Raw genomic sequence first — 24,073 nt, forward strand, 5'->3', positions numbered from 1 at the left:
AGAGTGGTGGCCTGGCAAAGTGTACGCTTAATAGTATCAAACGCTCCCTGACACTCAGCTGACCATTTAATTAAATTTGGAGCACTCTTTTTGGCGAGGTCGACTAACGGGTTAACCACTGTGGCGTACTCGGGGATGAAGTGGTGGTAATAAACGGCTAAGCCCAGCAGTGACCTCATCTGAGTCTTGGTTTTGGGGATCGCTGCATCAACCAAAGCCTGGATTTTGGTGACTACAGGTCTCACCCTTCCATTCCCCATTAAAAATCTCAAATATTGAGTCTCTGTTTTGGCAAACGTACATTTCCTCAAGTTAGCTGTCAGCCGGGCTGCCCTTAGAGACTGAAGAACGGCTGTAACCCTAGCCAAATGCTCTCGCCAGGTGGAGCTGTATATCACCACGTCATCAATATACACTGCTGCATATTCATGATGTGGGCGTAAAACCTGGTCCATCAGTCTCTGAAAGGCAGCGGGCGCACCATGTAGCCCAAATGGCATGGTTTTAAAGTGGAACAGCCCTTCTAGTGTTGAAAATGCGTTTTTCTCTCTGGAGCTGCAGGTTAAAGGGATTTGCCAGTATCCTTTCATCAGGTCCAGAGTGGAAATAAGCCTCGCTTTTCTCAGTCTGTCTAAAAGATCGTCGACCCGAGGCATGGGAGATGCATCGAACTTATCAATAGCGTTCACCTTTCTGAAATCCACACAGAAGCGGTTGGTGCCATCTTTCTTAGCCACTATGACGATCGGACTGCACCACTCGCTCCTGGAAGGTTCAATCACCCCAAGCTCGAGCATATCCCATACCTCTTTGCGAACACCACTTCGTCGACTTTTCGGGATCCGGTACGATCTCTCTCGCACTGTGACACCTGGTGGAGAGATATTCAACTAAGTTTGTCCTGCCGGGCACATCGGAAAAAACATTGCTGAACTCCTCAATAAGTTTCCGTAGTTCTCTTTGCTGATCCGGAGCCAATTGTTCCCCCATTGCAATCGCTCTGATGCTCGGGGTCTCTGGACAGGGACCTAAATCATCCTCCATATTGCCTGGGGCGATAAATAAGACCTCCCTTGCCTGCCAGGGCTTTAACAAATTAACATGGTAAATTTCACGTTCGTTCCGGCGATCGGGCTGTCTAATTTCATAATTTACTTTCCCTATAGCCCGAATCACCTCATACGGCCCCTGCCATTTAGCACACAGTTTCGATTCAGATGAGCGAAGTAGCAGCATTACCTTCTCCCCTGGTCGAAAGGTTCTAATCCGTGCATTTTTGTTGTAATGCTGCTGTTGTCGGTGCTGAGCCGATCTGAGGTTGTCTTGGGCCAAACGACCGACCAAATCCAGGCGATCTCATAGTAGGAGCACATACTTCACTACATTTTTAGACGAGCCTTTGTGCTCCTCCCACCCCTCTCTCAGCGGGTCGAGAATGCCGCGAGCCTGCCGGCCTTACAGGAGCTCAAAGGGGGAGAACCCCGTTGAACTCTGTGGCACTTCTCTTACTGCAAAAAGTAGGTAGGTTTCTGCTCCTGTGTTACGAATCGCCTCAGCATCGACTTTAAAGTCTGATTAAATCGTTCAACCAAACCGTCCGATTGTGGATGATAAATGGACGTCCTGATGGGACGTATTTTCAATATTTTGTACTCCTGCTGTAACGTATTGGACAAAAAATTGGTTCTGTGATCAGTCAAAATCTCCTTGGGGATCCCTACTCTAGCCATAATTTGCACTAACTCGGTGGCTATTGCAGCTGCACTAGTAGACCTCAATGGAACTGCCTCCGGGTATCGCATTGCGTAATCCACCACTACTAATATATGCGTGTACCTGGAGTCAGAAGGTAGCAAAGGGCCCATTATGTCCATTGCAATGCGCTCAAAAGGAGTGGAAATAATGGGCAGTAGGACCAAAGGGGTGGGGCGCACTCGACCCGGCGCTACTCGCTGGCAGTCTGGGCATGTGGCTACATATCTCGACACATCAGTATGAAGACCGAGCCAATAGAATCGAGCCAATATCCGTTCCCTCGTCTTCTCGGCTCCGAGGTGCCCCGCAAAAGGGATATCATGCGCCAGCCTCATGACCTCGGTCCGACAAGACGAGGGAACCAATAATTGTGTTATAGGCTGTCCTGTGCCCGCGGCTAGGTTTACCCGATACAGTAATCGCCCCTTGATAGTGAAATGTGGATATACTAGCGCCCCAGCGCCATCAACATCCTTACCGTCAATGGACCGGACCTGCCCCCAAGCGTGCACTAGTGACGGGTTGTTATGTTGGCCCCACACTATGTCCATGCTTGAGTACCACAGGTCCAGTACATCGAGAGGGGCTGGACTAGCCTCTGCCCTAGTCGGTCCAGTAACCTCGCTATCTCGGTCACACTGCGTTCCCACTCCCTTTGACTGGCGTTTGTTACCATTACAGCACTCTTCCCACCAGACCCCAGCCGTGTCTCAAAGACGCTCCCTCCCATTTCGCGATCCGTCTCTCCTTATTTGTTTTTCTAGGACGGAAAAGAGGGGAAAACATTTCAGGATGAAAAGGGAACACATCACCAATTCGTTCTCTTTTTTTTTTCTGCCACGTTTACGTGTGTGACTGAGGTTGCCATTATTTGCATTAATTGTTTAAAGTTTGGCCAGTCTCGGCCCAGAATAACTGGGTGTGGCAACCTTTCCACCACCCTGACTACGAGGTAATGTTTTATTGGTCCTACCGATAAGTATACTTTTAATGTGGGGTATGTCGCCGTGTCTCCATGGATACAGGAGATGGCCACCTGACCTTGTGGCCGCCACGACACACCGCCCAAGAAAGCTGTCCTAATCAAGGTTTGCTCACACCCTGTGTCCACTAACGCATGGGTTTTCACATTTCCCAAAACAACGTCAATCAGACAGGGCCCCTCCTGACCTTTTTCCTCGTGCTTACCCGTTTCAGATGCCGAATTGCACGCTGCCACGTCACACTCCATGGCAGCGGGGCAGGACCTGGCACAGTGTGGTTGCATCTGAAACAGAGGGGGGACAGAGTGCACATAGGTTACATATCTGTCCTGCTGCTGGTAGGGCAACGGGGCAGGGGCAACACCTCTACCCCAGCTGGGGGCAAACCTCGGTCTCCATGGGGGGGAGGCAAGGGGGCCCAACGGGGTCGGCGGTCTGGGAGGTCTGGGTGCTGGGAACGAGGGTGGTGGTGGTGTTGGAGGAGAGGGAGGCAGAGGTTGGTGACTGTGAAGGGCAGGGTCTGACAATATCCCGACCCGGGCCAACATCAAGGAGTCTTCAAAGTTTTCGGCCAGTTCAACAGCCTCCTCTAGGGTGTCGGGGTTGTGGCGCCGGATCCACGCCTGCGTTTTGGCGCCGACCACATGGCAGAACTGTTCTACCACAATGGCTTCCCCCATCTGCTGCGTGGTCTTTTTGTTGGGGGTCAGCCAATGGACAATGTGGTCGCACAACCGCTCTGCGACCACCCTGGGGCGTGTCTCCGGGGCTCTCCGGAATTCCCGGAACCACGTCCAATGAGTCTCCGCTGTAATGTTGAGGCGTGCGTTAACTGTCTAGTGGTGCGAAAAAGACAGACAATTATAAACAAACAAAGACAACACACAACACGTAATACACTCTGAGAGCTCCTCTCTCAGTCCTTCTCTGATCAGCGTTACCCTGGCCCCTATATGTAATCCTGCATGATATCTAGGTAAACGGTTGCAGCTGCCTTATTACTTGCAGCTGCCTCTCGTTTACCTTTCAAATCAATACGGTCTTACAACAGAGTTGCGCTTCTTTCCAGGTTGACCCATTTCCCTGACCCGGAAACGAACTGTCAGACCAGCCCTTCCAGATACTTTTCCTCTCGTTCTTTAGCACCCAAACAGGTCGGGAGGAAGATTCATCACCAGAACTCATCTTTCCGTCACAGATGGAAATAGGGAACAAAGACTTTGAAAAGGATCTTGGGGTTGTAGTGGACTTATTAATACAAGCAGTGGCCAGTGTGGTGAGGCAATAAGGACAATCGAATGTTAATTTATATTTCAAAAGGAGTGGAATACAAGCACTCAAGAAGGTACAGAGAAGGGCATTTAAGTTGATCCCAAATGGTCCTAAATGGTCTAGATAAAGTTAATGCAGACGCTACTTCAAATTTAGCACAGAGAATAGGACAAGGGCACACATGGAAGCTGAATAAATGTCAGTTTACAACAGAAGTTAGGAAGCTTTTATTTTTTATTTAATTTTATTACACAGTCAAAAATTCATGGAACAGCATACCTAGATTCTGTTATGTTAAATGATCTCTCTGGAGGGAGCGACTGGTGTGCTAACAATGGACAAGTCTTCATGGGCTGAATGGCCTTTTCACCTTCAACTGTTCTCATGTTCTTATTAGTGAAGTGGTCCTTGTTTTCATTACAGCTGTTTTTTTTTTTTTTTTTTTTTGAACACTTAAAAGAAATAAACTTTGTGAGTTTACTCTCTGCTACTGTCAGGAATTAATGACATTATTATATCTGCTCTGCTTTCTTTAACAGTTTTTTAATTTATTGCATTGCTGATATGAAATTTACGAAACCCATGCTTTTTTAATTAGTCTATAATGGCCTGTGCAGTGAATCTGGAAACACAGAGAGATACAAGAAACTAGATTTGCTTGTTAGTTGTGCTTGTATAGTTTTATTTTGTTTGATGCCCTGAATTTAAGGTACAGTATGTTTTTGCAGAACGAATCTGTCTGCGTTACTTTATAACAGAGCCTGATTTAATCAGAAGATCCCATTGAACCATATGTTATTTAGCAGGGGGATTCCATTTGAATTCATTGTAACAGAATAGTGTTCTAACAGCATTGGTTATAAGTGGAGTGCACCTCTGTATCTGCTTTATTAATTCAAAGATGTTTAGGCAGGAAAGATCCAGATGTTCTTAACCAAGGCAATGAAGAATTGTTTGAGAATTGTCCCATATCATGTGTGTTGGAACTCAGCTGTGATATGATAGTTCTCTTGAAAATATGTTGTGGGATCCTTTATGTGCGCAGAGTAGAGAGAAGCCAAATGCAAATTCCCACTGCACTAACACCGTGCTAGAGTACTGTCGTGTTCTGCCTGTAGAAGCATTTGGAGGTCACCCATCTCAAGTACTGACCAGGATAAGCCATACTTGGCTTCTAAAATCTAGTCCAGTTATTCTCAAATTTCTTCTAACTGGGGGCCCTCTTCCAGTAAGTTGGGTCTCCCGAATGAGTATGTTAGAGACATACATCTATGTGTAGATTTTAAACATCGCAGAGACAATAGTACAGACTTTAACACCCTGTTACAAAATAGTCACTGCAAGCAACTGAGCAGGTCTAACAAAATAAAAATAAAGAACCAAGCTGGGCATGATTACTTTGGAATCTGCAGTTTTAGAGTCATTATGGCTGGTGTCGCTGTAGTGTTAGGTGATGTGCTGTTGGGGTTTAGAGTTTCAGTACCCTAGTTTCACCCTAGTATGTTTTGGAGGCTGCGCACAGTGTAATATGGTAAAATTACTATGAAGTAATTTTCAAAGGCAAAACTTATATTGAGGTATTATTATTTAGTGTGCCATTTCATGAAAATAGTCATTTTTTACATTGATAAGTCACTGATTTAAGATTAATGATCATCAAAAAGTCTTCGGCTTGCCTACATAGCTATTTGAAATAGCTATGTAGTTTTGTTGGTCATGTATCCAGATTTATCACTACACAATGAATCACACTTGTGTGAAATACGGGGTCTTGTTAATCTTTTAAGTTTTACAAGCATGGTTATCAATAGTGGATACTTTAGGGTTAACAAAAGCCTGCTAGCTTAACCATATCTATTTACATCTGTGTCTCTTTATGATCCCCCAGGTGAACATGTAAGATTCATTGACATTTCCCTGTAAAACGTTGTTATTCATAATAATAAAAAAAAAACAGCATGTGGAAAAGGCCATGCCCTACTTAGCTGTCTGAGTAACAGCAAAAGCTTTTTTCCCTTAAGCTAAAAACTCACAATCAATAAGGTGTGCTTTTTTATTGAAGTCGATTCCAGAGAAACTGAACTTTCATAAAACAACAGTAAACAGAAACGAAGGTTCTGTATATTAGATTCAGAGTGATCATGACTGAGAAGGGGGTGCAGCTGTCAACGTTGTAAGTAGTCCTATTAATATGTGAAAGCACAAACATTTCACAGCAATGTTCCCAAGCCTGTAATGGGCATTTGAAGACCGCACTATTTCAGATTATATGGGGAAACAAGAGTCGATAACGATACAATGTTCTAATAACCTAGCTGGGAGAACGAATGCTTTAATGGTATCAAATTATCAGGTTGAATTATTTGCACTCTTAACACGCAAAGCGGGTCCTCATTGGAGGACCACTGGTCCACTTGTGATTCGCAGGTAACAAAATGAAAACGTTCCCTTTCCGTCTCATTGAACATGATGCATGGCTCAATGTGTGCCCGGCTGATTGAAATGCAAACCTCAGCTTTGCTTGGAATTGACAAACAGTCTTTATGTTGCTGGTTGAAATCCCCAAACAAATGGCCTTTGTGCTTTTTGCTTTGGTGTATTCAGATAGAGAGACCTAGGAAGCCTAGGAGAAGCAGTGTAATTGATAAGGGACAGAAGTCACTATGTCTGAACCTATACAGTAGACTTATGTTACAGATGAGTTTGTCATGTATATATCTGGAACAGTAAGGACATAATTAGTGTTTAAGTCTGTTGCTATGTGGACTCTGGCCATGTGTTACATTTGTCCTGAGAAGCACTTACCCAATTGTGAACTTGGAAACAAACAAAAAGTAATGTGTAAAATGATTTGCAGTCTCAAGTCTTGGCTTCAATAGGAGGCAATACTATTATTGCATTGATGTAAGGTCAGAAGGTGGAATATAGTGTGTTTAAGGAACCTTATTTCAGTCTGGAGCGTGACCAAACAAAACCTGGTAAATCCAGGTATTACTGTAAAAACCTTTGTATAAGTATGTTCTAGGTATTTTTAGGGGGTACTAAAAAGGGGGGAGTGACTTGTACACCAATGTGACCTATAGTCTTTTTCCTGAAATTCCTGAAATTGTTGTATCAAAAAAGGGGGGGGGGGGGGGGGGGGTTACTTATACACCGTTTTTTACGATAAATTAAATATTTAACTTTGCCTGATTTTACTCCCTTCGATCAAAGAAAAATATATAATTTGTAGTGCCAATGTATGGTGTATGTTATTTCTATTAAACACCTTTGACTCCTTGGCTGAACATCTGACCATACCGTAATAGTAAAGGCTTTACAGAGCAAGCAAGAAATTAGAACGCATTGACAAACATTAAAATAAGCCATTTTGAAGCCAGTAGCCTGTACTGCTTTTGTTTTTGGTTTAGTATTTCAAACCCAGATGGGTGGTAGATAAGACACAGTCACGTACCTAATAGTAAACCTGTTCTCAAAAGCTGATACACTGTATGGGATTCATAAAAGTCAAACCACAGTCCTGAATGCACAGCTGCTGCATCAAGATAACTCCAGTGAGCATAAACTGGGACTGAGGCCATGCTAGGATTATTCTGCAGGGGATCGTGACCATTCTTCAATGATGGTTCCTTGAATTCCTGAAGGGGATTTGTATTGAGGTCGGACATCTGCAGAAAAGTCTGTTAACCAGAATGCACTACAGAGACCTCTCCAGCTGTGGCCAAACGTTTTGCATCACCCTATAGAATTAACAAATTTTGCATCATGAAACCTGCTGAATATTGTTACATTAACATATTGAATTACATACCGCCCTTTGTAGTTTTCCATATACTGACAATTTAAAAAAGGTGTGACTTTTCGAAATCTAACATGAAATACTGTACTACTATTATGGCTTCTGGTAAACTTTTGCAAAATCATTTTGTAGTTTCTTTGATTACATGATAAGTAAAAAATCTGTTATGTTCATAAAGTTTTTTTTTTTTTTTTTTATTATGTCCTAAAATTATACGTGATGCAAAACTTTTGGCCACAGCTGTAGATTGTTATTCTTCTCTGAGAGACAGGGAGATGCAGCTTTTATATATTACAATAAGCATGTTAAGGTATCTGCATTACACAGTGAATTCTGGTATAATACGATACGTGACAATGTCGCAGGAATCATAGTGCAAATTAATTTCAACTTATTAAATCACAACACAAAGACTATGCTGCTACTTAACAGAAAATAGGTTCTTAACTTTAGAATTGTGTGTTCTAGGCACAGGATAGGATGTGCTGAAGACACCCCCAAAGGTTTGATTTCTCATGCATGAATTCTAATACACAAAGGAGCATGATGGATGTTAGAGCTGCCTTCTCCTGGGTGACAGTATTACAGTAAGTATGTATCTTTCGCGCAGGTAAAACGGAAAAAAAAACACATTAAACATTGATTCAAAATTCACTATTTCAGTGTAGTGCTTTTGAGTATAGGGTGAATAAACGTTGAGTCAGGAAACTCGTGCAATAGATTATTCAAACATAGACTGGACTACACTAATACATTTTTTACACTACATCCTTTGGCCTGGCCATAGGGAAGCCATGGGCAGGGCAGGGGGAGGATAGCTTTCCTCCCCCTGCCCTTTTGAGCTCGCAGGGTGTCTGGCCAGCAGGGTTCGCTGTAGCGTGATGAGGAGAAACCGTCCCAATTGCCACCCTGACCCATGGGAGTGGCAGAGCCAATGCGACGCTCCCTGCGGGGAGTCCCCAGAGATATTTACATGATTTGATCGGAGGTCAAAGCAAGTTCCCTGCCTGAACCACCACTTTGCTAAATTGATTAATTTCAGCTCTGCAAGTAAGTGCTTTCTGTGCTGCTCAAGTTGTTACATCCCAGGCCTCAATCGAAAGCCATCGTTCTGCTCTGCTCTCCAGCTGCTTTGAACTTGAATCCCATGAAAAAAAAAACATAGTGTGCAGATATAAAATAATGTACATTGCTTTCTAATGAGATTAAAACCCCTGTGATTCTTAAATGCACTTCACAGCTCCTTGTGAGCCTCTGAGCTCCGGAGGGCAGAGTCTCAGTCACAGCTAGCACTTGGTAGCTAATGAGCCTAGTAATCAAGCATGCTTAAACCACTTGCTGGGCTGTTTTTTTTCTTTACATCCCTTCAGTCTTTGAAAGAAATATATTTACCAAGAGGCGGGCAATGGCAAATGCTTTCTCAGCAGGGTTAAAATAAGTTATACTTTCTTTTTGTTGTTTTTATCATTGTTCAGGTTTATTGTAACAGGATGTTTCAGTAGTTTTGGTGGAACAAGGCTATCTACCAAAATAGTCATTTGACACTGAAGAGGTGTACAGTGCAAGGGTAACAGATTTCCCTAGGAAGGAAGGCATGGAGAACCTAATGAGGCAGATAAAATGTTTGCTAGTATGTATTTCTTAAAACAAACTGCACATCTGAGACCTGTTTAGCTAATGAAAATGCAAAACAGGTCAGATCTATGAAATTATTTATAAGCTACAATCATTTTAAGGTAAAATATTGGAGGAAGCAGAAGGGAACGTGGCTGTTTTGTTCTCTGTTGTTGGTAAGTTGATCTGGAGTAATTGAGCGTGCCCCTTTCCATCTGACCTGAGGATTGGAGCAGCCATGTTCCTGGAAATGTGATTATTGCAGTAGTGACAGGGTGGACTGGAGATGAATCCTCATATTGCTTCATTGATTCAAAACATCTCTTTCCTTCCCTGCCCCTCTCACAAATCAGAGCTGTCAATTCAAGGAATTGCATTATAAAGAAACTTGGACAACAGATTGCGGCCAAAATTCAACATTCAAGTTTATCTCACAGATGCTCATCTGGGTTGAGAGCTGGGGATTGAGCTGGCCAAGAAAGATACTGAAGTCTGTCTCATCCAGGCCAATGATTGCTTTATCATCTGGAACGTTCCCCGCCTGTCAGGCCAGACTTTCAGCATTATGAGTTGAACTCGATGAGCAACAAATGTCTTCAATGGCCAGTGAATGCAAAGATCAAGGGTCTGTAAGATGGGAATTTGCCAATCAGTGATGACTGAAAATGAAATATTAGCAAGTTATTTCAGCTTTAATGGAATTACAGTGGCTCTCAAAAGTATTCACCCCCCTTGGACTTTTTCACATTTTATTGTGTTACAACATGGAATCAAAATGGATTTAATTAGGAGTTTTTGCCCCTGATCAACACAAAAAAGTCCATAATGTCAAAGTGAAAAATAAAATCTACAAATTGTTCTAAATTAATTACAAACATGGTGGTGGCAGCATCATGCTGTGGGGATGCTTCTCTGCGTCAGGGCCTGGAAAGCTCGTGAAGATAGAGGGCAAAATGGATGCAGTAAAGTACAGAGAAATCCTGGAGGAAAACCTGCTGAAGTCTGTAAGAGACCTGGGACTTGGGAGAAGATTCATCTTCAAGCAGGGCAATGACCCCAAAGATTCAGCCAAAGCCACACTGGAATGGCTTAAAAACAAAAAAAGGTCAATGTCCTGGAGTGGCCCAGTCAAAGCCCAGACCTCAGTCTAATTGAGAATATGTGGAAAGAGTTGAAAATTGCTGTTCACCAAAGGCCCCCATCCAACTTGACGGAGCTTGAGCAATTTTGCAAAGAAGAATGGGCAAAAATTGCAGTGTCCAGATGTGCAAAGCTGGTAGAGACTGTAATTGCTGCCAAAGGTGCCTCTACCAAATATTGACTCAAGGGGGTGAATACTTATGCAATCAATTATTTTCTGTTTTTTATATGTAATTAATTTAGAACAATTTATAGATTTTATTTTTCACTTTGACATGATGGACTTTTTTGTGTTGATCAGTGGCAAAAACTCCTTATTAAATCCATTTTGATTCCATGTTGTAACACAATAAAATGTGCAACAGTCCAAGGGAGGGTGAATACTTTTGAGAGCCACTGTTTGATGGAGCAGATTTGCAGAAATATTAATTTTGAGTAGGTCCACTTACGCAATTGTACTCATGTCAAGGTCATTTTTATAATGTGAGAACCGTCTTTGAACAATATTATCAATGCATATGTATCTCATAATGCTACACAGCACAACACATGGATGCAACATGGGAAGGATGAGGAACCTATGATTTAGTACACATGGGACAAAAGCAGAATGGCAAGTTCATTTCTGCAACTATACACTATGGAAGTTCCATTAAAGGTGAAACAACTTCCATTGCAAATATGTAATTTTTGGCCGTTGCTTGTAGACCAAATCCCCATCATTTAGATTCTTGTCCTTTGCAGTGTTACGCACAATTCCTCTGCTTCAGCCCTTGACCGTATGATGTTCCAATCAGCCCTTCACTGGCTTCTTTATCTACTCTCAGACAAAGGGAAAAAAAACAGACAGAAGAAAGTGTGGATGTGACAATGGAGCTGTGAAGGTCGTGTTTTTCAGTGAACGTTTTACTGGTCAGTAATCTGAGCAGCTAATTGAATTAGGGAACCATCTGTTTTCCTACAACAAGTAACCATAAAGCAACTGATTATGATTTTTAACAGCTGTCTGCTTTATCTACCAGGGCTTAAAAGCAGATATTACGAATATGTGATCTAATGATTTTCATTATGAACAATGGTGCTGTTAGTGGTATTGAATACCCCCCCCCCCCCCCCCATTCAGACATGCACACACACACACACCCACCCTCTCTGCTGTACAGAGGAGATCTCTTGTAGATTGCAGTAGCAGTGTAAAATCCTTGCTGCAAGCTTGTCTAGCTAAACTTTAAACCTTAAATCCCTCAGACAGTTGCAATCTTTTTCATCCATAGAGGCTGTGCACAAAATGGAATTGTTAAATTTCATTGGAATGTTTTTTTTTTTTTTTAAAGCTTTCAATATTACAAATACTTATTGCTTAGTAACCAAGGTATTTCTCTCAGTAGATATTGAAAACTACTTCTAGTCGAAGCTTTTGCTATTGTATTTACTGAGTTCCTTTTAATATTTCTTAACCTTTTATAGCGTAACAAACTGTGTCAGTTTTGAAGATCAATAAGCCATGTCCATTCCTGCTGTGAAGTCAATCTCCACTGATTTTTATCCACTGAACCAGAGCAACACATTTTGCCATGCTGAAGTGCTTTTTCCTTTTTGATCATTTTCGTGAACTGTCATAATTTATTGTGATCTTGTTTCCAAATGGCATGCCAGATGATCTTGAATGGCAGTGCAGACAGCGGCACTACAATGGCATTGCATTGATTCTATACTAAAAGCAGTCGATGAGGATGCCTTGATAGTGGTAACATTTTCATGGAACAACTAACACAATGGTAAGAAACTACTGTGATTCATTGAGGTTCTGTACAATGGTTCTGTGTCAGTACCTGATGTGTCATTCTATCCATTGTGATGCCAGTGGTTGTAACAGGCTGTTAAAAAGATAGTATCTAACAAAGGAATACTGGAAGTCATACGTGTTTTTGACTTCTATGAACTAAAATGTGCAGTTTTCAAAGCAGCACATGTAAAACATCTAACTACAAGGGTTAAAGAAAGTTCTCATTTCCATGCCTTGCTCTCAGGAAATGTTCCTAGGCAACCTCAAAAGTGTCTTCGTGGGCAAAGCTTGTTACAAAGCTAAAAGCAACAGATGTCTATTATTTCGTTAGCAACCTCTACTTTAAAGGTTTCTTCAGGGAATATAATGGGATCCCAGTGGGATTTTTCTGCAAGAGTATCCTTTCGTTTCACGAGGTACATGGCTGTTCTCTACATTAAATAAAACTGAAAACGTTTGAGAGTTTGTGTTCAGAGCTCAGACTCAAATCTCTGCAGCAGACGGTACAGTCAGCAGGTTGCAAGTCTTCTGTGCTCCCTGGAAGCCTGGGCTTCCACATTAGCCACACTACTTGAATTAAATATGGCTAATTCAGCAGATCACTAATGGCAAGACAACATTAATGGAACAACGGGCTGGAACAGACAGATGGTCAAGTGGTATCTGTGGGTATCCTTGTATAGGGAGGTCAACGGACGATCCACTGCTGGGAACTCATTAGTTGGCCTGTGCTTTCTAGAAACTGCCAATTTTATCAACTTTTCACCCCCCTAAATAAATCTATATTTGTGACAGAGAGAGAAGGAATTTGAAGTGTAAATCTCCCTCCCGCCCAGAAAGGGCGCACTGTAAGGTTGGTGGTAAGTTTTCCCCTAGAAGGGCTAACTCGCTGGTAGTTGGAAAACAGAAGTCTGTCGCCATGAGGGAAGCACGTAACCAGCTGCAAGTCAGACACTGTTTGGAGCTACCATGACAACAGGTTGATGGCGGGAAGTTCTGGTGGTACAAAGAACATTGGCATGGGTCACATTCAAGGTTTAAATTATTTTTATATAATAATGAACTCTTTTTATAAACTGATTGTCATTAAAAAAAAAATGAATTGCACAATTGCATGTTGATGTGAAAAGTTTGACACAACCTCAGCTAGGACAGTCAAATACTGCAGTGTGGTCAGGTTGCAGTACGATGACACAAACACCACAGATTCCAGACTGGAATTGAGTTAATCTGCTTGCTTTCCAGTTCTACCTTCCTTCAGAAAAGTCTGCTGTATCTGGGAGAGTTACTTTTCTTCAGTAATGTCTGAGAATTTTCTTTTCACTGATGCATATCTGATCCTGCACCAGGAACCACCCCCCGTAGAAGACACAACGCAGGCAGGGCAATCCTAGGAGCAGCTAAGCAGTTATTTGCTCCCGTAGCTATAGAGTTATTGCCACCTTACTACAGTAAAAGCATAGCAAAGTGTAATAAAGCCTAGTGAAAGTATGGTAAAGCACATTTGCCATGGTTAACCCTAATGAACTAAGGGCAGGGGTGTAGTCTAGGGTTGCTAACTTTCCATTTTTCCAAAACCAGCAATGCGACCAAAGTGACTGGGGGGGGGGGGGGTTTAAATAATAGATGCTCAGTAATCTGATTCCGCTTAGCAGTGAATTGCAATACTTGCATTTATCTAATCTACAGACATGTACACAAAGTGTCCTGTGTCATGTCAGAATGCAACAGGAGCTAACAAACACAAACTGGGATGAATAGTAATAGATAACGAAGCTGAAAAGAATTGGATTACATTTAGAGATATAATGTTAGAAATTCGCGATAAATTTATCCCCAAAATGAGAAAACGCATACTAAAGAAAAAAAAATCACGATGGGTAAATCCATCTATTAAGCTAGGTATTAAAAATAAATGACAATGAAATCTTTCTGCTAAATCAAATGGAGCAGCCCCCCAAATAGAGCACAGAGAAGCCTGTAAGACTTGAAAAAGCAGACTAGGAGAAGTAAATTTAGAAATTAGGGAGACAAGTAGCAGTAGATAGTAAACTTAATCCAAAAGGGTGCAGCATGAATACTAATGAAATAGAGGAGGCTATGTATGCAAAGGGCTTGGGTGTCGTAGTGGATGAATCTTTTAAGCCAACTAGACAGAGCGGAGAAGCTATAAAAAAAAAAAAGGTAAATAGAATGTTAGGTTATACAGTCTAACTTCACTGTAGTGAACCCTTCTTATAACGCTCCAGGTTGCAAGAACTGCTTTTTTTTTTTCTTTTTTCAATGGAAATTAGCCCTATTAGAACGATCACTTTTGCAAAATCTACCCGGATAAAACAATCTCGGCAGTTGCTGACGCTGAACTTTCTCTCAGTGAAAGCAAAGACCTTGGTAGGCTAATTCGAAGATAAGGCTGATTCATACATAACCTGTTGTAGTGCGAATCACGTGTGACGTCTGCAACCGTGGTCATCTTCACACAAACTGCAACCATGGCAACAGGCGTGATGCGGTAACAAGACTGAAACAGCGTGCATTGAGAAAAACGCAAAAAATATGAAGCAGTCTACAAGAGAGAGGGCATTTTACTGTTTCCTTTTAAATATACCGTTTAAATGTTGATCAATATGACGTTGTCTTGAAAGAACTACTGTATAATGTATGAAGATGTACAATTCAATTTGGGCGTTTCTTCATTATTCTGATAAGCAAATTGTCAAACCCTGTTAGAGTTAACAACCTGATATAACAAATATTTTTCCAGGTCCCAGGGGGGTTTGTTATAATGAAGTTAGACTGTATAGCCAGGACAGTTGAATTCAAGTTATATTAAATTGTACAATGCACTGGTACGACCACACCTAGAATATTGCGTCCAGTGCTGGTCCACATATCATAAGAAAGACATTGAGGCATTGGAGAGAGTACAGAGGAGAGCAACACGATTAATTCCAGGACTGAAGGGTATGTCATATGAAGATAGACTGAAAGAGCTGAACTTGCATAGACTAGAACGAAGGAGAGCCAGGGGCAACTTGAGGTATTTAAATTGTCAAGGGGTTTAACAAAGTAACCGCTGAGAATTATTTTTCACAGGTCACAGAGAACAGAAGCAGGGGCCACCGGTGGAAGCTGGATATATTCAGAACCGAGGGGAGAAGGAGCTTTCTCACAGAAAGGGTGCCGAACCATTGGAACAGGCTCCCAGACAGAGCTTTTGAAGAAGAGACTATTGGATCGTTCAAGAATAGACTGGATGCTGTCATGAACAATACTGTATAACACTCTCTGTGTCCATGTTTTTCCTCACAGTGTTAATGGCCCAGGCTTCCATTAAGTGAGTGAGCATAGGTGGGCCCAAATGGCCTTTTCTCGTTCCAAATTTTTTATGTTCTTTACATGTCTCTGCAGAACAATGTTGTCTGAGCCCAGTTTTGGCAAAGCTGAGAGGATTCCGCTGTTGCTATCGTCTTTGTCAGCATTTTTAGCCTTCATAAAGAAGTTGTTTGTAATAAAAGTTCCTAATGCTCTTTTCATTGCATCAGGAGGACTGACTGAATTGACAGGTGTGCAGGAGATGTGAGTCATGTGACTTGGTTTGCCTGTTATGAGAGTTCCGGCTCGACTACATCACTGCTGCCTATAGAAAATAGTACCAGAACGGTGTTCCAGCTCGACTGCACAGGATGAGTACGGGAAAAACTGCAAAATGACTGTGCAGATTTACTGTGTTCATCTTTTAAAAGAGCAGGGTGTTAAATGAAAGTTGGTCAGTACTGAAGCACCTGGCTTGTAAGAGAGCATTCATAATGCTTCAAATGAACAATACATCATTGCAGGAGTTTTTCGTTTTTGTAGACAGTCATCCCAGGCAGGAATACATACAGTCTGAATGGACACACCCACTTCATGTGTGCATGTCGTGGGAGAAGTGCAGAAGAGGCTTTCCATGAAAACTATCCAGCGACCAAAGCCCAGACACACAGCATGTCCTGTGTACATTATCCAGACAGACCCCAGCCCAGCCAAACAGCATGTCCTCTGTAGACTGAGATGACCAGGTTCCAGGTGAGGAGCAGAGCTCCATTTCAACAGGTTCTCTAATAATGGGCTGCATTTTCAGAGCTGCTGTACAGTACCCCACCCAGTACAGTGACCACACCAGACAGTAAACAACTCAAGTATTTCATTGATGGGCTTGTGAGCAGAAATACAGCAAACATTTACCTTATTGATGCACTACCTGATACACGGCATTTCGGAACCTGGCAGCCAGTTTAGTTTGCATCCAGTAAGTGATTGAACACACAGTGCAGAGAGTTTCTTTAAAAAGTCTTCAACGAGAAAGACACCAGCTGCATCAAAGATCGGAAATATTTCTGCTAAAGATCCATCTGTCCAGTACAAGAAGGGGACGTTTCACGTATCATTTTTATTTTTATATTAATGTTTTTATTTTGTTAGATAATTTGCTTAAACCCCCCCCCCCCCCCCCCAAAAAACCCTCAATATTCTACAATGTAACATGCACTGTTTTTCTAGTAAGCATTTAAATATTTAGGAACGTTTTTGTTATAATAATTCATAATAACTCTAGAGAAAATGATCTACTTTGAATATTATGTTTAATCATGAAATTTCTTGAAATTCCTAGATAGTGAAATAAGTAATTGTTTACTGTGAAAAAAATTTAATAAAATTAAATTAAATAAATCATAGACAGCTGTCTAGAGTATTCAATCAGTTACTAATGAACTAATTAAGGGTGCTTTCTACAGTGTAATGTGAAAAAAAAAATATATATATATATATAGCAGAAATATATAGTCCTCCTTTTTACTGCATTTTCAATTTTGTTTTTAAATAATAAAATTAAACTTTTGTGGACTGTTGAGAACAGGAGAAAATTATGTAAAAATTTATTTAAAAGAAATGTAGCATAAATAAACTTTCTTCATGAATACTAAAAGACTATGAACAGGTCAACATGAGGGATCCATATTTAAATTGCAAACGGAAGAGTGTTTTTTTTTTTAAATAAAAAATGTATAAGGGTGTTCATTTTAAATTTAGCAGTAACTAGTAACAGTGTGCCGTGAGCGTACAATCTAAGTACAGGAATGCAAGTGCATTAAATCCATTCTATATTATAAATGTTTCAAATCATGTAACAATGGTACCTTTCACCTTGCTGACGAAGAAGACAGCAAAAATGCATCCTATGACTGGCCATAAACACAAGTTTAAAGCTGCTTTATGTATCGGTCAGTGTCTAGACCAGGGGGGTTTGGAATAAACAACAAAAGCATTTATTAAAAAAAAAAAAAAAAAAAAAAAAAAATGTATGTATCCGCTTTGTTTGTTGTTTTCTTACAACTTATAGTTCCAGAAACAATGTGTGTGTTTTTTTGTTTTTTTTAAATCTGATCTCTGATGAGATCAAATGCGGTAGGGCCAGGAAAAAAAAAAAACAAACAAAAAACAGATATTCAGAATGTAATGTAAAATTAAATTGTCCAGAACTGTCAGCAGATAATCTTTAAAAATAAATTCAAAAACGTGATATACTGTACAGGACACTGATGTGATTGAAGACAGGGAGGATGTGATAAACTATATAGGGCATCGTGGGGATTGAAGTTCTGCGCTGGTGATTCTCTCATAATCAAAAGGAATAGAAAAAAAGCATGCATGATAAAAGATAACCAAACCACCAAAGACAACATTTACCCCCAGCGAAGACCAGCAACTTCGCAAAGCAAGGATACAAACATGTTCTCCCCTGACTGCATGACATCCTGCACAGCATGCTGCCGTGCTGTTACCCGGTGAGATGCTCTGGGATCCCAACATCATAACTTATTATATTACATTTTTGTCTCAATTTACAATATCCCATTTGTAGAAACTATTTTGATGCTGAGCTACAAATCTCTTCTGTTGCATTGTGCTTTAAACCAAGGCCATTTCCCCCACAGATCTAGTATTGAGGCCAGGTTGCCTAATTAATTTCCTGAGCTGTAGACAAGCATCACATTATTATTTTCAATGACGGTGCGGCAGGGCACACCCCACCCTTGTATGCATTTGGTGTTTATACTGTACACTGCTGTATTATTATTGAACTATATATTTGAGCACTGGTGTTTTAGCAAATTAATTGCCTTCCCTGTGAAGGTTGCCTAATTAATTTCCTGAGCTGTAGACAAGCATCACATTATTATTTTCAATGACGGTGCGGCAGGGCACACCCCACCCTTGTATGCATTTGGTGTTTATACTGTACACTGCTGTATTATTATTGAACTATATATTTGAGCACTGGTGTTTTAGCAAATTAATTGCCTTCCCTGTGAAATCACTTCACGTGTAGAATGTGCTTCGGCCCGATTGAATGATTAACAAGCAATTGAGCTCAGGCACAGCTGTATAAAAGAGGCAAGAATCTCTCAGTCTTAGTTGGGAGTTCAGGGGCTCCCAGACTCCCTGTAAGCTTCCCTTGGGCTGCATTGTCCTCCGACACTGTAGCTCTGGGTGGCTGCATGGTAAGTCTGCAGTGTGTAAAAAAGCGGACGGCTAACGGCACACGCTTCGAAGGGCAGCGTGTGTTAATCTTCGCCCCTCCCGAGTCAGTGCAGGGGTGGTAGCGGTGAGCTGAGCCTAAAAATAATTGGACATTACTAAATTGAGGTGAAAATAACAAAAAACTAAATGGCGACTACTAAATAAATTTTAAAAAAATAGTTGGGTGTTCAGGGAGAAAGAACGGGAGGAGTGAAAAAGATATAAACAGCTGCTGGTCATGCTGGATTTGGACCAGCATGATACATGTTTGTTTTGTTTATTGTCTGTTTTGCTTTGGTATCAGTCTTTTGTTTGTTCAAGCATTTTATTTGTGTTTATAATAAACATGCATCAGCTCTTCATATCTGTAGTACTGAGACCGTCTGTTTCCTGGTCTGATCTAATTCAATATAGTCTAGTATAGAGAACGCAGTGCTGTGGATCTGAGAGCCAGGTAATTCAATACATTCTAGTGTAGAGAACTCAGTGCCTTACTGGGGATCTGAGAGCCAGCTAATTCAATACAGTCTAGTATAGAGAACTCAGTGCTGGGGATCTGAGAGCCAGCACATGTAACACTTTATCAGCTGCATGTTTTCCCCTCCTCTTGCAGATGGTAAAATCTCCCAGACCCTTGAGGGAACTGTTTTACTTCAACCTGGATGAATAGTTTATTGATCGTCCCTTTATTCTTTAATCCGTAGCTTGAGTAGAAGGGGTTGATAAAACACTTCTAGTAGTCCGGGACCGCTGCTTACTGTTCACTAGAACACAAAGAGAGCCGGTCACCAGAACACAAAGAGAGCCGGTCACCAGAACACAAAGCAAGCAGTTCACCAGAACACAAAGCGAGCCATTCACCAGAACACAAAGCGAGCAGTTCACGAGAACACAAAGAGAGCCGTTCACTAGAACACAAAGAGAGCTGTTCCCCTGGGGGGGTAGGGGCTGCAGCACACAGCTGAAATTAAAAAACAACAGAAACAGTGTTCATGAAAAGCATGGGTTGAAAGGGCCTGAAACTCTGTGTCTTGCGGTTGTGGAAACTGGTTTCCATTTCTCACTGAGTACATTCAATTTATGGCTGATAGAAAATGCCTTCTTAACCTTATCACTGGTTAACAGATGATGACATCTGCAGTACACCTTACCGGAGGGCAAAATGCTTTGGAATAGAGGACTGCATTAAAACAGGTCAAACCACATGAGCAACAGAAGGCTTGTTTGCCTGACATTCTAAGCTGCTCAAAGTAGGCGGGCCCTATTACCTGCAACACAGGAAGTGAGATTATAGTGAGGCAGCAAACAGACTTCATCTGACTCTGTTTAATCAACAGCAATGACGGTGTGGCAGGCAGGTTTTGACTGGGAAATGCATTTAAACTGGTCTGTCAGCAAGGCCTGCTAAAGCTACATTTTATAAGGTGTATAAACAGACAAATTACCACATATTGAGGATCTTTATTAACTCAATAAGGAAAGCATGTTGCTTTTTTATAGAGCTGTGTGAAGGGATTAATCAGGATAACGTTGATTAATATTAATCAGGATAATGTTTCCTAGGCCTGTGGAATTAACTGGGTTAACAATTCTGCTCTTCTTGTCAGTGGGATTACTAATGTCTGCAGAGTGGACAGAAATGTATTTAATGAGACCACTAAAGTCTGCTGAGGGCTAACCTAGAACCCCCAAATGCATTCCGCTTGTGACCTGAGCTGTATTCAAACCTGGGCCTCTGGTAGTAAAGGCAGTGCATTGACCTACGCTGATGCATGCTTTCCTTAACACCTCGGTAATAAAAACAAAAAACAAATAACATGCACGGCACTTGCAATAATATTTAAAAGAAGTTGACTTTTTAAGACGTGTCTCACCGTTGTCTCAAATGAAAAGAGACATTCCTCATTTTAAACCCCAAATTGCCTTGCTCCCTCCCTGACCCTCTTATACCATTGCGCATTCCAGTTGCAATAAAGAAAAAAAACCCTTGCCTCATAAAACTGCCTGCGTGGAATACATTACCTGCACCCAGGCAATTATCTCCAAAGCATTTTGCACATCCGTCTCTATTAATGTACAGTGTAGCCTGCAATCTGGCCATTCCTTCATTTCTTCATTCATTTCACTTGGTGCGGAGCAGCATATTGACAGTGTGAAGGATCCTGTGTCTCTGAGCTCCAGTATAATTGTCTTGCAGGGCCATTTATTACATGGGTGCTTGTGGTCATTATTCAGAGCTTATTGACTGGAGCATAGCTGTTCAACAATACAATACCAAATAGACTTGTAGAGCGCCTTTAGTGATACCCCCCTCCGAGCATAGAAAGAAACCATCCAATGATTTTACTATTAAATCAAGCCAATAAATAATATCAACATTAAGAGCACTTCTCCTTTTCATTTCTCCAATATGGCACAAACCAAATAATATATATTTTGTAACGATCTAAACAGGTTCAATACAGCTGATGTCAAATCGTATTTTATGGTATGTTTTTAAGTGGATCTATAAATCCTCTGTGGCTTTTTACATCATTAAAATAGACCCCTGTGTCTTTAATGCAGAAATCGATATAATTAAATAGTAAAAATTATGTTTTTATACATACTAGCTATGCAGAGTAATTTTGGTTTTAATACAACCAAAAATTATTGTATCACGATTTTACGATCAACTTTCTAGCGAATTTTTGCACTGGTGAAAGATGAAAAGGGAAACTATGTTGATAGTGATTGTATTGAACCAGCATATAATGTGCACATGCATGTGTCCACTCAAAGGTTACTTAAAAATAAGGAAATAACTATATTTCTTTTTGTATGTCCAGACTGCATATCGCTCTAGTAGTATAGGAAAGAGAACACTTCGCCAAAGAGAACACCCTAGTGGTGAAACTGATTTTTTTCATTGTAAATGCTCCGCCTAAAGGAACAGGAACTTTGCTTAAAAGAACACCTTCTTGGCACCGATAGCGATTCATTCACAACTGATACAGTACTATAACCTGATAACTCATCATCAAACTTAAATTTAAAAGGTTTATTCAGTCTTTTCAAAAGCTATTTTCATCGCAAGAATGTCTTGAGTCACACTGATTGGTTTATTAAATCTTTCCAGAACTGCCGTCATATCGTTGACTCGTTTTGTATTCTGATTTCCACGAGTGCACCTCATCGCTACAAAATGGCAGGTAAACAAACGGCAAAATGCGCCGCTGTTTCTCTTGCTACAAAAAGTTGGAAATTGAGCTCTTGGGGGAAAAAAATCTTGAATCAGACACAACTCGCCGAACATTGGTGTTTCCGTTTGGGTGAGTTCCTTCACCATTCTGTTAAAAAAATGTGCATGTCTTGTATAGTGCTGCTGCATTTTGTAATGAGCTCTTGGGGAAAAAAACTTGCCCGGACACAACTCGCATCGTTAATTTTTTGTTTCTAAAATGTTTCATTTTCATGAATTTACGTCATCTGATACAAATTATGTAGGGGTAATAACATACGGCGAAATGCTCGTGTGTCGACTGCTGCTAAAAAAGTTGGAAATTGAGCTCTTTTGATTTTACTTATTAAAAGCTTGGTGAATGATCCACAACTCGCAAGAACACTTGAGTTTTCAGTGTGGGGTATTTTTGCTTACCCATGCACCACGTGCACGTCATTGTAAAATAGCGAATCTCGCTGCTTTCCATACTGTGTGTTGGGTTTGTAGGGTTGCTTGTTTAATTTAAGAAAGACGGATTCTTTTGTCATTTTCACTTGTCCGTGAAACGATTTACTTCTATTGCTATCCCAAACCGAACGTATTCGTTTTGTTTTTATGCAGAGTGGGTCATGCAACAAGTTTCCACATACGTTTCACTTATGTATTGAGTGTATTGGTGGCAGCACTCATGACTCGTGGTTCCCTGAAGGTTGTTCTTTTTAAGCCTGAGACAGACAGACGCATTTTTGCTTTAGTACTTAGTGTATTCCGTTCATTTCGTATGTTGATGCACGTGGGTCATGACAAGTAACACATACGTATTTATTTATGTATTGATTGTGTATGGTGGCTAGCTCGCTTGCTTCCTGAGGTGTGTTCTTTTAAGCCTAAGACAGACAGACGCAGTGGTCATTTTCACGGTGAGGTACTTCTATTCTGCACCCAAACCAGAATGGTTGTTTTATGGAGGTGGTGATGGGACAACAGTCACTCATGATGAGTATATTGTCGGCCCCTGGCACCATGACTGTGCCGGTTCCCTGGCCGTCCGTTCCTGTTGAGTTTGAGCCTGAGGCCATCTTAGACTATGAAGAGGACATCCTCTCTCTGCAGGCATCTGGTGATGACGAGCTTGTGCAGGAGGGACCTTCTTGCAACTCTGTGCACGAGCTGCAACAGGAACCAGAAGTATCTCCAGGGCCAGCGTTTGAGGCTTTGGTTGAGCAAGCGGCTCAACGTCTACGGGTGGAATGGCCCAAAGACATGGCGCCTCAGGGCTCCTGGTTCTCCTCGGTTAAGCCAGTACAGGACTGGACATTGCCCCCTTTCCCCGACTTTGTCAGGGAGATCCAGTCTTCCTAGTCCAATCCAGCCTTCAACCCCTTAAAACCACTCCCCTTTCGGGGTGTGATAGTAATTGCAGTGAAGGACATGCTCCAACATGCGGCTCTCAACACAGAAATCCTGGCACTTCTCTTGAAGCATGCCATTCGCGTAGTAGATCCCTCCTCTTGCAGTGAGGGGTTCTATTCAAAATACTTCCTAGGATGTGTACTTTCACATACCCATCAGGCTCAGGCACTGGAAATAACTTCGCTTCGCGTTTCAGGGCAGGTTCTGCGGTACTGTGTACTCCCCTTCGGCCTGTCCCTTGCTCCTCGCACCTTTTCCAAGTGCATGGACGCCATTCTGGCACCACTGTGGATTCAGGGCATTCGACTGATGAATTATCTAGACGACTGGCTCGTCCACGCTCAGACACAGGAGCAAGCCCTGGCACATATGGCGTTGGTCACAGACCATCTACAGTGGCTCTCAGGATGAACCTGCAAAAGTGCCGCCTCATACCAAGCCAGCAATCGGATTTTCTGGGCCTCCACCTAGACTCGGTGTCTATGAAGGCCACGTTAACAACTCGGAGAGTTACCGCAATAGAGTTTTGCCTCTCCCTATTCAGG

Source organism: Polyodon spathula, chromosome 28, assembly GCF_017654505.1.
Source record: "Polyodon spathula isolate WHYD16114869_AA chromosome 28, ASM1765450v1, whole genome shotgun sequence".
NCBI classification, from domain to species: Eukaryota; Metazoa; Chordata; class Actinopteri; order Acipenseriformes; family Polyodontidae; genus Polyodon; species Polyodon spathula.